At 37.4% G+C, this 17,946-nt stretch overlaps 1 pseudogene; it reads right to left on the bottom strand.

The window, feature by feature from the left end:
• Positions 1-191: 191 nt before the first annotated feature.
• On the bottom strand, positions 192-14,618 carry LOC117414577 (basic helix-loop-helix ARNT-like protein 1; annotated as a pseudogene).
• Positions 14,619-17,946: the final 3,328 nt, after the last annotated feature.

Below are 17,946 nucleotides of genomic sequence, written 5' to 3'. Positions count from 1 at the left end.
TGTCCCAACAGCAGCTGCAAGATTTACGTCACAGCAGAGCATAGACTACAACTCCCAGAGTGCATTACAAAACAACTGCAACTCCAAGAGTGTTTTGCAAAACAGAGCGGGGGAATTTATTTTGAATGGTCCAGGTCAAATCGCGATTAGAAGCAGTACTGATTAGATGAGATGAGAGAGAGAGAGAGAATTTTAAAATCCCTTTATTGAACAACACAAAAGAAAAACAACAAGACGTTAAAGTAACATAAATAAAACTAGTAAATTCCAGCACTGGTCATAATAAAACAAGAATAAAACAAACACATGAAACATTTTAAAAATAGCAAAAAATCCTAAAAACCCACAAACATTTCAATAAATTAAAATTAGCTTGCCATCTTCACCCTCTGCACACACCCCACCCTCAGTACACCACCTCATCATAAAATTATCCATGTAATTTATCATGCTGTAATAAGAAAAATCAACTTTTACCCTGGTTACAACCAGAACTCTAAAAACACACAGGGCATCATCTATACCAGTGCTAGATAGTCTGTTCCTACGGGATTTAAAAAAAATCAGGGCACACCGATGATATTTAAAAGAATACTTAATACTTAAAATGAATAACTCTTTAGTAAAAAGCACCCCGAGGTTCATCAGCAGGCCTTATAGAAAAATAAAAAAAGGCCGGAGTCGTGGGCAGTCTGTGAAAAGGTGGAACACAGTTTCCATGGCGGGGCAGAAGGGGCACTGCTCCCCCACACCTGGGTCGACTCGGCTCAGCCAGCCGTTCGTGGCGACGATACCGTGCAACACTCACCACTGCAGGTCCCCAGTGCTTGGGCAGAGTCAGCTTGTACAGCACCCTCCAGGACGGCCGCACAGACTCCTCCATCGCCAGGTGAGCCCTCCACTTGGTGTCAGTCAGGTCTTTAAGTCTGAGATAATGCCGGGTCTTAACCACAGTGCTGTACAGCTGCCTCTTCTCTGCAAAGTGAAACTGTAAATTGGTCTCTTCATCCAGGGATAACAGCATCCCGGGTTGCTCCCCCCTCCTCCTCCTCCTCCGGCAGCGCAGGGGAGAACAGCACCGAGGGGAAATCAGGCTCACGCTCCAGGGTCTGTCTGTCTGAGAAGCACCGCACCACAAACTCCAACGCTGCTGGGTTCAGGGAGGCTCGAATCTCTCCCAACACCCTCTCTATGAAGCGCACCAAGCGCAGGCCCAACACTGCAGTCAACTCGGCTCTTCTCTTCCATTGCCACTCAGTCCAGTCTACCAGGTGACCCAGGGTGGTGATTCCGGCCTGTAAAAACACTAAAAAAAGCTGTTTAGAATTAAAAGCATCAATGTTAAAAATTCTATTAAAAAGCAAAGGCTCCTCAAAAATAAAACATGTACAGAGGCTTTCATCTGTCTTTAAAATCTTAACTAACCCCCAGGCATTAACATGTTCCTGTAAAAGCTTTCCAGGTCAGTACTAATAACTTTACTGGGGGTCATTAAAAACAGCTGCCTGTCTAAGCCAAGCCCCCCACCCCCCTTGAGGAGGGACAAAGCCAAGCCTCTCCAGCTCAAATCGGGGGTGTACAGCAGCCTCTGGGCTGCCTGCAATCTGAACGCTGTGACCCGGGAGGGGGAGGTACAGTACTGCTGGTTCCAGCCAGTGGTTTCCATCCCAAAAGAAATTAACTAGTTTTCTCTGGACGTGTGCCAGCAGCCCTGTGGGAGGGTCCTGACACATTAATCTGTGCCACAGCATGGACGCTACCAAGTTGTAGCTCTTTCAAAGCCCTTCATGCATGACTCCAGCACTGCCACGTCTTCATTACTTGTTGCAAACACATTCAGGTCATCAGCTTACTCTGAAAGACAGACAGGCTGGGCGGAGGGGAGGGCAGGTATGGCCAGGCCAGCGAGACACTCCCTCAGCTGGTGTAGCAGCGGTTCAATGGAGATGTCGTAGAGCATCTCCGACAGAGCGTAGCCCTGTCTAATCCATCTCTGCACTGGGAAGGGCTGGCTCAGGCAATTATTAATCTTGACAAAGCTAAAAACATTAGAATATAAAATTTTAATATATGAAATAAAAACATGAGCAGTGGATTAATACAAACAATGACGGTGGATTAATACAAACAATGACAACAAGGAAAGCAATGTGTCTATCTGCACTTTATGCTCTGTCATGATTCATGTTCATGTTCTTACCTTTCAGTGGGTTACAGCCGAAGCAAGTGTGGGTCTGGATTCACTAGAGTGAAGTATACTTGTTTATTCCCACACTGCAAGTGACTCATCACAGATTTATGCCTGCTGGCAAATGCAGAAAGGTGGAATTGAGTGACTTACTGGTTATCATGCGGATGCTTGAGCATAAGATGCAACTTCCTTATATAAGGGTGAGTCATTAGTCTAAACTTTTGTAAAAATAGAACCAACCATTTGCCAAGTTAACAGGAACATATTACAAAATTTGGGTTTTAAGTGGTAAAATTATGTGACAAATAAGTAAGTTGTTTGGGAGTCCAATTATGATTGTGAAATTAAGGACTAGAAACTTCTTGGAAATTCACCTGTGTGCAGAATGCACTTGTGTGGATCTCTCATCAACTGAAAGGCAGAAGAAGAACACCAGACACCTGTATCAAATAGAATGGAGGTAAAAGAACCAAGGCAAGCAGGAAACAGGTTTTGCTAATACTGTATGTATTATTAAAGTGTTCAAACTTGAAGTTAAAGTACAGGAATTCTGTATAACACCAGTCAAAACGTTAAAGCTATTTGTTTTACAGAAGGAAGGAGTTATGCAGGATTACAAAAACTTGGGACAGAACTTATCAGTTAACCCAACATGGATGATCAGGTTCTGCTCTAGATTCCCTTATCTACTACTGTAGTTTCAAGGTAAATGCCCAAACATGTGCATGAAATTCCATTTCCAGGACTGAGCTTTCCACGTATTGAACAGATGGAGAATGTGGAAGGGGTGATATTATACAGGACTTGTCCAGTAAACAATCAATACATGTGTCATTTATACTATACATATACCACTGAGCATTAACCTAGTCACAGATAACAAACACAGACAGAATACGTATCATATTTTGCAGGTTAAACTTAAAATTAAGATGATTGATTAGGTTATACAGACTGTATTTTAAGTTCCGGACTTTTTTTGGATGTAGTTAGTGTTGCAAATACAACTGAACAGCTGCTGGGAATAGTTAAAAAAACTTTATTTGTGTTTGTTTTATGTGCAAATTGATGGCTGTAGTGCTCAAGACAAGTCAATACAAAAACGTTTTGCATGGCATTCAAAATAAGCAAATATTTATTCAAGTCAGTGATGAGGAAGTCTGTTGCTGTTGACGCATTTCTGGTTAAAACCGTGAAAGATGTTAATGCAGACACAAACAAACAAACAAACAAACAAACAAACAAACAGTCTTGAAGCTATGGAAGTGTTCTCCAACACCATAGCTAGAAGTGCAAGATATCTGAGAGACGAGCTCCACTTCTTACTTAAATATCTGCAAATAGAATGCATTGATGATCTCAAACGAATATCGGAAGGGTTTGCATCGCTATTTTCAGGTCAAACTTTATTTGCAAGCCAGATGTTTTTTGTGCCATTATATTAGTCACTATTAAGCTATGTCAGCATCTCAACACTGGCAGTCAGGAACAATTATTCAGCAGTTTGTGTGTTCTAATAGGGTTGTCTTCAGTAAGACAAACGGAAGACTGTATTGATTTTATGTATGTAATATATATTTGTTGTTCTTCAATTCTGACACTAGTCCCATCCCCAAAACATTCAGGCATCAAAGAGTATCTTCCATCTCTCAGTACTGGGTTTGTGTTACTGTTTACATAAAAACAATGGCATTTCTAAGAAGCAAAGCATGTTACAAATGCTCATGCTTTTGTTAGAGAACACTGACATGACCAGTTACACAGTCACTGTTCTCAAAATGTAGAACTGTAGCCTCTGCTTTGTCAAAGATACTGAATAACAAAGAAACACACCAAAATGACATTTAAAATGTAGAATATATTTAGAAATATATTGTAATAGTTTAATGTTCCATATAAAAAGTCTGCACTATAAAAAAAAACGTTAACTAATGTTAAAGTACTTTAAAGCAACAGACTGCTATCTCCACCTTGTGGGCTAAAGTGATATTGCAGTTTCAAATACAGTTCAAGTCTATTAAAGGATCCACCCTCCTTAGCTCACCTGGTAAAGTTGTAAAAGCAGAAGGAATTAAGGAGTTCAAATCCCAGGATCACCCTATGCAAAGATCTAGTAGTTGATCCCTTACAATGCTAAGCTGTAAAACATTGCTCAAGATATTTCCATCAAACAGGGCAACGCTTTGTGTAAGGGGAAGGAAATGCAACCACATGAGCAACAATACTACGAGGCATGATGTTCCACAAGCTCACCCTTCACATAGGTTTTTAAAATACTATTTCAATCGCCACAGTTTAAAAGGTACAGTAAGTATATTGAGCACACCCAACACTGACTGGGATTAGACAGGATAGATTATTCCAGCACAAGCATTATTATTGCATGCAAATAGTGTAGAAACATGTGACTAAAAGTGTCACAGCATGCTCTGCCAATCCAGTAAATAAGGACATATACAACGGTAACTTCTACAAGTCAGTAGGATAATACAACCCACTCATCATACACATTGGGAATAGAAGACTTCTTCCTTTGATCCTTCACATGTTCATGAATAGCTGATCATTAATCCCTTCAGTTCGGCAACCAAGTCAACTTTCCAATATCATGTATTGTTGGAGACACTGCATGTGTAGAGGAAACTATGTTTATTTAAATATTTATACAGAAGTAGCCTTTGGAGATGTAACATCTCATTCACAAAGTCACCCTGCTGACAGTAGCAGCAACAAGATTACAGTACAACGGGTAAACATAAATACTTCTGCATTATGAACAAAATAACAAATGGAAGTACACAGAGGAGCCCTGCAATGAATAATCTCACATAGAGTAACCTGTTGACCCCAGTGCAAATGAACATTTTACAAGATAACAAAGACAGAAAATTAATCAATTAATCAGGTAAACATAATGCGCTTATATATAAGACCTACAGTATGACATATGATTTACAGACCCATGATATTTATAAAACAACAACTCTTATGCTAGGCTAATGCGTGCACTAGAAGATTATTTATTTTCATTAAGTACATTGTACTTACCCAATAAAAAATCTCATTAAGAATCAAGAATTAAACTGAAATCAATTGCACTCAGGACCATCTTCCATACTCCATAGCATAATTATACAGCACATTGATTAGAAATTATATAGCATGTCACTTTTAAACTTAGCACTAATTCATAATGGTATTTTAGATAGGGTAGTCCACAATTAGTGCTTCAAGAATGTGCTTGGGTTACAACAACTTTAAATTGATTTTAGTCAGTGAATAGTGAACGGATGTATGTTTTTTTTCTAGACCAGGCAACATAAAAACACACTGCTGTCCTAAAGGAAACAGATGGGTAAATAACTTGAAGATGCTTGACAAAGACATTGTCAAAAAGTTATCTATTTGACTTCATTAAAATCAGAGCATTTAGAATTGTGGATGCACATTTTACAATAACACTTGCATCGAAACGCTAAATCTGTATTTAGTAAGCCAGAGACTCCAGCTTGTGTTGTTAGACTTTAGCGAGATGTGATATGGCATTGGAACGCAAAAGGTTGTTAGGAAACACAAAGTTGGATCACTTATCCGCTATACATCCAAAAATGTTGAGCATAATTGTGTCAGGAATCAAGCAACCTAAAAAACAAAGCCTCCTTGAACTGCTGCACAAAGTACAGACTAATGATGGTACACACGAGTTACTGTGGTATTAAATGGGATCAGCATGCTGCAACAGTAACACATGGTGGATATTGGGGGATACTGGAGGTATCCCCCCCTATAAATTCCAATTATTTAACCCTTTAGCATCTCCATCCAATTACAATTTCCAAATGGGCCTAACAAACTCTCTAAATTGTGACAAAAGTAATTTTAATATTTGCAAGATACATTTAGAAGTGGAATTCTCAGCTTTATTTCAATATTTTATCTTCATAGAAACAATTTCTGAAAAGGGTGTTCTAGTATTATTTCTTTTCATGACACACCCACACTGCACTGATGTAAACAGTTTCTGAAGACCTCTATGCTTATGAAGAACATTGCTGCACATTAAAACCCTTTATACTACCTAAAAAGAAAGTAATAATGATAATCATTAAAAACAACTTAAAAAAATAAGGACTATAGAGACCAGGGCGCTTCATTGAATCCCACAGCTTCCCCCAGCTCTCCTTCTGTCTCGAACAGGGTCATAATGAAAGCCATGGCAGCTTTGTCGTTGCCAAGGTTACCAAAGCCAGGTCCCACAACCATGTCCAGATCCAGCTGGGAATGGGCATCTGTAATAGAAATAGTCGGGCATTGAAAAACATGATAAATACATAGAGACAGCTTCTCAAAGCTTTTGTACCAGTTATTAGCACTGCTTACATGCCTCTAAATCACCTGTGCAAGTTCCAATTTCCAATTACGTCTTCAACAACAGTTTTAAAATTACAAACTCAGAAAATTACAAGTATTTATAGTTGATAGAACAACTTTAGCTGTACAATATACAGGTAGTGGACAAAAAAATGGAAACACCAATGTAAAGTCAAATAGGGTGTTGGGCCACTATGGTATCCCGCTCTGTGGAGTTCTCGGCAGACCATTTTTGATGAAACTGGCTGCTTGTGCCCCAGGTTGAAATTTGCAGTCAATTGATCTGCAGTTGCTTGCCTGTTTTGCCTTGCACTTCGAATTAATGCACGGATATCACGATCCTGGAGTATGCGCTTCCGCCCACTGTTGCCCTTTGCTGATGCTGTCTTTCCCTCGGAGTTCCATGCCGACATCACCGTAGACACCATTGCTCGTGAAACATCAGCAAGTTGAGCTGTCTTGGTCACTGAAGCTCCTGCCAAACGTGCCCCAACACATACCCCTCTTTCAAAGTCACTGAGGTCTCCTCTTGCAGCCATGTTAGCCATAATTCTAGGCAACCCGGCCTGTCCAGCATTTTTATACATGACCTTAAGCATGCTGAGATGTTATTTGCTTAATTTACGCACGAGCCACACCTGTGTGGAAGACCTTGCTTTCAATACACTTGGTGTCCCTCATTTACCCAGGTGTTTCCATTTTTTTTTGTCCACTCCCTGTATATCTATAGCTAGAGCCTTTTTAGCTTATTTCTGTTTTATGTTTAACTTTAAATTAGTATTTGCAAGGTGTACCTGGTTAAACATTCCTATTTTCAAAATTCTTAGATAAACATTCCCACTCTCCCTGTCCATTATTATTATTATTATTATTATTATTATTATTATTATTATTATTATTATTATTATTATTAATAATAATAATCTTGTTTTAAAACTCTTACTCATCAGTTCTTCACTGACTGGAAATGAAGCTCCCTGACTTTCTTGGCTGAGCTTTGTAGAGAGTACTGGGTCAGCAGCTTCTCCATTTGGCACCTAAAGACAGCATATTTGTACATAAAAGGTTCAGCACATGAAAAAGGGAACGTAAATGACAAACAAGTCACTATTGCACTCCCAGAGGTTGACTGACACATTTAGATGTTTATCTTTGTGAGGAACTGCAGTCTGGTCTCTAGGAGTGCAATACAATTTTTGTTAAAAATGTAGAGATTATTGCATTATTAACGTAAAATACTCACATTAATACTAGTTTGAGCTAGTGAGGATTTCACTTGAAAAGGAGTGCAAGGGCCAACAGTCCCACTAATCCATGTGGTTTGTATGGGGCAGGCATGGCTGTGAATAGCTTTTGTACAAATGAGGGGAGGATAAATACAAAATGCAGTCCAGCAATGGACGTTGTCACACAGAGCATAAACAGTGCTTCATTTCAGACACAAAAAATACAAATACAACTTCATCTAGGAACAGCATCTAATGCAATTGTAAACAGGTACAGTTAATAGATTTATCATCACTTCTGGATTGCTGATACACACTGAAATACAACAACATTGTTATATTCTTTTAACAATCTCTTTATATATTCTATATGTACGTGTTCCAGCCCTAGGGTATGCTGTACCTTTCCTGTGTCTATCAGATAAATGTAGAAGGTCATCTTGATGGAAGTACTCATAACAAGAAGCTCCGAGTAGCTCTTGGGGCAAATAGCCTAGAACAGTGGTTGCTCTGTTTTGGAGAAAAGAATAAAAAAGAAAACAAGAATTTGTGAGTACAATTGAAGGAGACAATATAAAATGTATACATTACCGTGAGAAGAAATGATTCTGATTCTGACTATTAATGCAACACTGCAAAACAGAATTCCCTTTAGAAAAAGCAAAACAAAAACTTGTATCATATGTATTATAGCCCTCTAAATCAATGTATCCATTTAATTGGATGTCTGGATTTTCAGTAGTAACAATACTAGTACGTTTTTTGGCGTTGGTGTGAGGTGAAAAAAAAAAACATGCACAACAAGGTGACAGCTCATCAAACCAAAAAAAACAAACAAAAATACACTTGTCCGAGGGTGGGGGGGGGGGTATCCTTTTGCATAGTGGTTAATGTAATACATTACTGTAGGAAGGTTTGTTACATTGGGACCAAGAATGACTTTAAAATGGAGTAATTATCACACATTCTAGAAAACCACCGAGAATGATTTCTAACCAACATCCCTTCAAATGACACACAAACACACAAACACAAATTCATATTTTACTTCCTTGCTGAACCAGGTAACAACTCGACAAATGCCAGCTGCAAGTACAGCCTACCTTTCCCAGAGTTGCTACGAATCTTCGAGGATACACGCACATTAGAAAACTTGTGTATGAACCTAGTTCATTTGAAATACCTTGTAAAATACATGGCTGACAAATTAAATAAAGAAGATAACGGTTAAATTTGGTATTTATTTTGCTCAAATTAGAGATAAAATCCCATTGCTTCCATAGGTGCAATGTAAAATGTAACTGTGATGTGTTATTATAAACTCTGATCTAAAGAGGTATGAATAAATACACTGGTGAACTTTAACTAGAACACAGTTATGAAAGTCATTTTCTAGTAATTAATATGAAGCTCTACACTTGCTAATTTATTCTCTTGCAACTGAATGAGGGAGATGGTCACAAGAGTATATACTGTAAACTTGCAACTATTCAGGACTCAATAAACAGTGAGGATGCATACTAGAAATATTCCTGAATGATAGCCTTTTTTCTTTGTGGTGCATGACTGAAAATCTTTGTCTTCCATCTTCACTGGTATTCGATTATATTTCATTCGACAGAGAAGGATCTTCTAGCACCAGGGCACAGTCGCACAGAGGTTATGGGATGTCAGACTGGACTTGCAACCCAGCTATAAAAAGACAAAAACATGTTGCAAGGTCATTTCACAAAAACAAAGACAGGTGTGCTGAAGTTTCCTTTTGCATTGCTGTCAACATCAATGTAATGTAACTCTTCACTAGTAACTAACAACTATAAAATAAGTTGTTACTATTTTGTTTATTAAAAACTAAAAAAATCCAATACATTTGCAGCTGCCTTTAACACAGAAATCAACTGCAAACACAGTACTTTGTTAAAATGTTTCTCAGTTTCATAGTCAATGTTTTCTAGATTAAATCAGCAAACATAGTTTACTTAGTGCTGGTAATCTAGCACAAATAAATAATGTAGCAAAAAAAAAAAAAAAACTTTTAGTGTCTATCAGCCTCTCCCGAGGGGACACATCTGAAGGAGAGAGCTGCTCCTTCACCATCGCAATATCCTTTGGGTGCACATTGTGAAAAAGGCTCTGTCCAATCAATTCAACCTTTTAAGAGGTAAATGGTAAATGAAATATTTCCTTATAATAATATATATATATATAACTTTTCTATTAGCTATTATTATATACCATTACCACTCTCCACTAGAGTATGCTATGAAACAAAGAAGAATTGGTCTCCTAAAACAGACATTGTTTATATACTGTACACCAAACTCTGAAAAGTTTAGACTCTTGATATTACGACAAGCACCATCTATAAAGAATGCACATTATTGTATTTGTAACTCAAGCATAAAAGCTTACAGACAGTGAAATAGTAAGATATGAAGGTAAAGTGTGTGTGTGTGTGTGTATATATATATAGGTTTTGATTCAAATCTTGTTCGATCCATGACAAAAGGTGTTTTTTTATTATTAAGATGGGTTTTTTTATTGTACTGTGTGCCACATTCTCAGGTACACTTTTCTTTCACTGAAACAGCCCAAAATACTACAAATGTTCCCCTTACAACTAGTAAAATGTTCACTAATGTTCAGAGTACCTACAGTATTCAGTCATTGATGGACATTTGTTGAGTGCTCTATTTTTATCACATTACTTTATTTTCATTAATAATGTAATTGAATCATGCATTTCTGCTTTGAGAACATATAGCAATAAGCAGAGCAGATGTTCAATAAGAACACTACATTTTAGTAAGGGGTCAAGTCAGACACCATGACATTTAGAAGTCTGGACTAATACTCACCCGGCTGTAATTCAGTATTTTGGATACAGACTCCGAAACAAAAAGTATTTTTCCTCGATCACACCCAACAACAAACAAGAAGCCACCTGCAGCCTGTACACACAATAGGCAGAAGTGTTAGCAAGCAAGGGAGATGTGCACCATTATCCTGATTTTAACATAACTCCATCTAAATGTACCCTTTCCAACCAGACCGTGGTAAAACAATGTCTGGAATGAGCATGTGTATTATACAGCTGGGTATGTGGTGTCCAGAGGTATTGAACTTGAAGGCTATTCCTGGCTTCTTTTGTACCTGGTGAAAACAGAGACCTGGACTGGACTGGCCCTTTAATAAACCAGTTGAGTACCACGACCTTGCCTGTAGTGTACATGTTCACGCAACACCAAACTAGCATAGATTGGCACAATTGATACTACTGCTTAGAAGATAAATTGCACTCAATGGATGTGATTCAGCAGGTGTATAGTTGACTATACAACTGTGACAGCCTTAACTTAGGGAATCAGTCCCAAGCACTAACAGGACATCTAAATATGACAAGGAAAAATCATTAACACAACCATCAAAATATGGATGTAAAAACCATAAATGATTAATGCAGACCTAGATGTTAGTTATTTTTCCTCACACTGAACAAGGCAGTGCTAGAAGCCTGTAGAGGCTAAATAAAATATGCTGTAGTATCCTAAACATTGAATAATACGTTTCTTTCTCAGGTCCTGCAGTATACCTTTATACTGGTTTTCTGGGAACTACTGTGTTCCCAACAGCTGCTCACTTGAAGCACGAGACTAGCAAATCCTAATCCTATCATGGTCAGTATTTACCCTGACAACAAGTTGTTTGAGCTCATCATGTGGCAGGAACGAAGGCTTGTAATTTGCTTCAGCAAAAGAGTTGGTGGCACCTGCACGATAAGAATGGTGGGATCGTGAAATTATGAGAAGGACCAAATGATGCATGGTTTTATTCAGTACTGAAAAAAATGGTTTAACATTCTGAACAAAATATATGTGGGACGCAATGGTTGGTGGTCCTTAAATGCACATACAAGCACACAAAATAACTTTATTATAATATAAAGTCAAAGCATGAACTATGACCTGTGGATGTAAACAAACCAAACCACCATTTTTTTTTTTTACTATAACTGCTCTTTACTACATATTTTCATTAAGGTTACCCCAAAAATGTAATTGTATGTAAAAATAATGTGATATCTTGTAACAATTGAAGTCACCCTGGATAAGGGCGTCTGCTAAGAAATTAATAATGACACACATTTTCATTTCATTTTGCTGTTGAGTCATTAATCATTAATTTTACATACTGCTACAATATGTACCCAATTTAAAAGTATGTACTGTATTACGTGTTCACAGTAAGTGATATTTTCAGAATCATATAGTTCTGAATTAAAATACTACTTCTGTTGAAAATATAGTACTGTACCAACAAAACAAACTACTGTACATCTAAATGGAAGCCTACTTATTTTAAAACACAGTCCTTTCAGCTATGTATTTTTGACATTGTATATTTTCTGGGCTCCAAACGGTGAAATAATGAAATGAAATAATCAGATATGCGTCACACTCGTTTAACCGTCACTGAAGTCAAAATGTTATAGGGTCAGATATGTGAGTGCTGACTGTATTGCTTTCTGTAATCTTAATACAGAGAAAATAAATTACAAAATAAGTGTGCATATGGTTTATTGATCATAAACTAAGGGAGAGCACTTAAAGGTGGGGTTAAGATGGAAAATGTCTTAGTCGTCATTACATCCGCACGGGATAGAATGTCCTTGTTGTCCTCTGGTATAGGGTGATGTTTAATGAAAAACAGGGATCACACAGCTGTCAAGGCTGATACAGCACACTTTGGATCCATGCAGCATATTTTTTAACCTAGCACTGAAAGACCCAGTGACCTAAATAACACTTGATACTGTACATCAGCAACCTGATTTTTAATACCATGTTCCAGGGATGCTACACTAAGGATTACTATTCTTTTTTAAATTATTTTGGTGCCTGGACAGTAAATAAAACAAATCATAAAAAATGTATCTAACCCTTTTGGTCATTACACTTTTGATCCTAGATTGTAGGAGTTTGTTATGACTTGGGAAATGAATTAAAAGCATAAAACAAAATGACAGCCTTGAGTACTTCATTCTATGCTTAGTGCACTAACAATGCAGAATTTAAATTAATATTTATCACTTGGTTGGCACTTGAAACTCATGACAAGTAGGATAAAGCGTCATGGCCTAATTTGTCCCAAAGAAATAGGGCACAGGTTGTTAATAATAACATGTAAGAATGGAAATCAAGCAATATGCATGCTTCCCAATCAGAGTGAAATATAGAGCACGCTTACTAAATATGAATAGAAAACAAAACACGAGTTGTGAATAGCATGCAATCGATAACACACGGATAATTCTCTCTAAATATCAACATGCATATTTGATATGATTTATGCAAAATAAAGTAACAAGCTGGCTGGTTTGACCTACATTATGTAACTACCTAGTCACGTTCAACTCGTGCATTTCTTTGCATGAAAAATCACAAGAATATTTACACGTAGGCAGCTCGAACAATTAAAAACACCCCCTAAGTGACATCAGTAATGCATGTATGTAACCTAAGTATTTCAATATGTTTTGCAAAATTCACTACGGCTTAGAAGTTACATGCAAATCTTACAATAAGTACAATATATCCTTAAATAAAAGAAACATTCATAACATGATCGACCTGCCTACAGCAAAAATAAATAAATAAATAAATAAAATTAAAAAATGCCACAGTGCTTCAATAACTTATTTTTATTAAAGTTTATTTCGTGTGCATGAGAAATGATCAGACACCCTTCACTGACTAAATGCCCTACTTATGGAAACGCTGTTATTTTACTGTTACACAGCCATTGTATAGTTTACTCCATGCGTGACACAAAACAGCAGTAGAACATGAACTCCTTTACCTAGCAGCGAAGCGAGTCTTCAATAAAGATATATATCAAAATAAAACGTTACAGATATACTACAGTATCTGGTTAGGAAATGCCTAGATCAGGCAGAGGGAATGACATTTCTGAAAATAACCCACAAACTAGTTCATTCACAAAAACGACAATAAAAAAATGTAAGAATTTTGAAGAAACACCAAAACATTTATATATATATATACACACACACACACACACACACCACATCTGGGAGTACAATAAATTGCATTTACAAAATTCTCAGTTACTACTTTGAGAAAACGCACAGCATTTACATTCTATAAATAAGTTACAAAGTGTCACCTTCTCTCGATTAAAAAGTTAAACGAACAATACCAAACATCCCGAACTTAACAATAAAATAATAAAACTACATAAATATATCATAAAGAATGTGACAACACACCAAACAAACTTAATTTTTAATTTGAAACGCTTTACAAGATTCTGGAAGTTCAAACACAACAATTATAAAATTAGCGCATTTGATCTACTAAACTACTGACCTAGTTTCGGAGCTGCCAAATGCACAAGGTTGGTTGCTCTCCCATTCACCTCAGCTGCGGCAGAGCCACACGCTTAACTGTATTGGCATTGACAACCAGTATATTATAAATGGGGATCCAGTTCTGCTCGCCCCGATTCACAATTCAATATACCTGTTGTTTCTCCTGGTGTTCTCCCACTGATGGTAGCCGCTGCCCGCCGACATGGCAGTACCCGGTTCGCAGGGGCCCCCCGCCCACACTGCAATGCTTGAGGATTAGGATGCGTGCGAAGAGAACATAAAGTGTAGTAAGGACACGAGATTAAACACCAAGGAAACACTGACTGAACGTAATGTGCTTTCTCTTTCATTTCTTCCACCCCACCTCTGCTGAGATCATCGGAGTAGAGGTGGAACTCGCGCGATACAGCTGAGAGAATTGGGTGGAGAGGCCAGTGACTGACTGAAAAGGCTAGAGCAGTCTCTACTGCATTGTACAGTACCAAAAAAACCAAGTAGCTACATATATTTCTCTAATTTGCTTAATTAAATAAGTATGTTTTCTGCAGTGTGTAGGTGTGAGTTTCTACCTATACAAAGACTGTTTCTGTTTTCTAGTTCATCATACTGCAGGCAAATTATGCAGACTTACCTGGTGCTTGTATTCAAATGATGTAAATACAGCTGCTGATGTTTATCTGTTATTTCTTTTATTTTTTATAAATGCCCAATTATTTAACCTCCGATTTTCACCCCAGTTTAGAATGTCCAATCATTTTTCCCCCCCCACCACAGCAATTCCAGACAGCCAGAGGAACTCATGGTTCAGTGGGCATCCTCCAATCCCAAGACCAAGCCAGGTTCCTCTTGCAGACCCAGGAACTCCTATTTGTTAAACATGTAAGACACCAGGGGTGATACCATATGTATTATTTGTATAGTGGATGGAGGCCAGGGGAGTCTTGAGTTGATTGACATAAATGTCAATTTTTATTGGCACCATAGACTGTGCATTTTTGCATTGAAGGATTTGCATAAAATCCCTGATCCACCAGTTCTGTTAAAACCTTGCTAAAGTAGGGGGAGAGGAGTCACTCATCCTGCACCCAGTCCCGGTTTTACAGATCAGATGCCAACAATCCAAGGAATTAGGTTGAACTGTGGAGAGTTAGTTAATCCAGGAGTTATGCTATCTGAAGGTTTAGAATTCTGTTGATTCAATGCAGAGTTATCATAACTTGGCTTGACCCAAATTCAATATTGGATGAAAACTACTTGCTGATTTCCATGTGTTGTTGATACAGTTCATTCAAAAGGTGGAGCCAACATTTGGTCACAGGATCACATTGGAAAGGCTTTAGATGCCTCAACTGAGACTTAACAGAAGTTGACTTTTTGCTGTTAAATATACAGTCAATTCTCGTTGGTACGAATTTCAAGGGGCCAGCATAAAAGATCATTTCATTAATTCTTATCATCAGGAGTCTAAGATAAATGCATACTGTCAGTTTTTATTGAAGTCACAGTAATACTGAAATCAATTGCACAACAATGAAACGTATTATACATGTAAAAGTACTGTGCATTTTGTTGAAAATAGTTATGTGAACTTTTAAAAAGTATACATTGCAAATAAACTGCACTTGAAACCTGCACTCTGATCACAAAACAAGGTCTCCTCAACATCAGGGTACTGAGCAAATCGGACACGCTCACTAATTGCATCCAGTTTGATGTTCGTAGACCTGTATTATTGTATCCTGGTTTTTCAGATTGGTTGACAAACTGTTTCCAGGAATGTTGAAATCTGCAGCAACATCTTTCTGCATTTGATGCATTATGCACGACTTTCAACTCGAAATGCATCATAGGACCAGTAGGCCCACAACAGCACAAAAATACAGAACAGAGGCACTAATCTGGATGCAAGTGAATACATTTCCCAAAATCCTTTGCCTGGGACCATGTAGTGTAGACAATTCATAGTATCAGGAAATGAGTCCAGTCTGAGTTAGTTATAATGAGAATTGACTGTACTTTGCTTTTAAATATACTTTGAAAAAAGGGGGTTGTGACCTAAAACCAACATGGGCATATACAGTCTGGAGAAATGTTCAAAACAAAGAGCATCTTAACAGCAATTTACTATACTAGATACTTTATTGTTCTCAATGTATTTTACAAAAAAATACTAACAGTGTACAGATCACTGAGGCTTATAATATGGCATAACATTAACCTATTGTGACTTTCCACTCTGCTTTTTTCAGTCACCACCATCATGGTTTTAGAACACTTTCATCCACACTCTTAACAATGCATGTAAGTCAACATAAAACCCATACAAAATATGGCTAAGAAAGAGAGAGAAAGAAATAAACATACTGTAAAGACTTGGTTCCAAACACAATAGCATTAAATTGTTTTCCTACAGCTCACTCACTGATCTTTTTGGGGGCAACTAAACTATAGATTGGTTTTCAACCAAGCCCTACCCTTCATAAGGCTGCTTTACATTTTGTAAGCCATTTCCTTTCAACAGGCACATTTGCATACTGGATTTGCTCCTGTCAGCATACCTATGTCTATGAATGAGATTGAGACGAGTGGCAAAAGAGGATTATTACTACAGTCATAAATACTGGGAAGTACTTTTGGGTCAAAATTAGTTTGGGGGAGGAGGGGGGTATAACAAGAGTGAATCCAGTATTTTTTGGATATGCCAGTTTAAAGTTCTGCCCCCTTCCAGTTTAACAAGAGTTTACCAATCCAAAGCCGTTTGCATCATCAGCAGACCACCAAGAATCTGGGCACCAATGGGCATAATTCCTACTCAACCACATTGTAATCTGTCCACTTTAATTAATAGCTTGTTAGAAAACAAACAAAAAAAAATATTGGATTTCCAAGACAAAAATGGCACTGTTGTCACAATAAGCTTCGGTTGTCTGGAATTACAGAAAAGTTTGAAATCAATAGGCTACTGCTCCATTGACAGATCATAGGATTCCCACAAACACAACAAAAGACCTCAACAGCAGCATGTCAATCCACCTGTACTAGACAGAAGTTTGATTCTCCTTGGCATCTAACAATGAAGACCAACTTTTATTTCACTATACACATAAAACAAAAAAAAGTTTAAATCCCAGCCATTCAGAATGTATAAATAAAAATGTGTCCCATTCTAGTATTGCTAATCTTATTGGAACAAATCTATCCTTGGTGTGTGTGTATACATATATATATATATATATATATATATATATATATATACACACACACTTATAGAAACTACTATACAGTATTCGACAATAACCTTTCTATTTTACAGGCTTTTTCAGTGTGTAGTTTTGTAATGTCTTTGGAACTGTTGCATTTATGAAAGAAACATTACATACAGCTTTCTGATAGAGTACGGTCCTTACACTATCCACAAGATGCAACACTATCATAGTACAGCTTTGCAGTAGTTAATTACAATATTCACGGTTGCTAATCCTACCAGGTGTCCCTTTACTTGCCATGTCTTCCTTGTACCTATTTTTAAATTAAATTAAATTAATTATATTTTTTTTAAATATAGAATTGTCTTATAGCTTGTCTACATTCTCAGTAAGTGAAAGAGAGGTTTGTCCTGGAAAGACTTCATATTGTCAAACACAGTCCACTTGAGAATCTTTGGTACTTAGTACAGCTTTTGCACATACAGTATCACTGAGTTTTTAAAACATATATAGAATGTACACATTAAATGTATCTAACCAACGTGCTGACTTAGCAAATTT

The sequence above is a fragment of the Acipenser ruthenus genome, chromosome 7 (assembly GCF_902713425.1).
Source record: "Acipenser ruthenus chromosome 7, fAciRut3.2 maternal haplotype, whole genome shotgun sequence".
In the NCBI taxonomy this organism is placed as follows: Eukaryota; Metazoa; Chordata; class Actinopteri; order Acipenseriformes; family Acipenseridae; genus Acipenser; species Acipenser ruthenus.
Note: the sequence above shows the minus strand (reverse complement) of the source record. Positions and strands in the feature narration are given on the sequence as shown.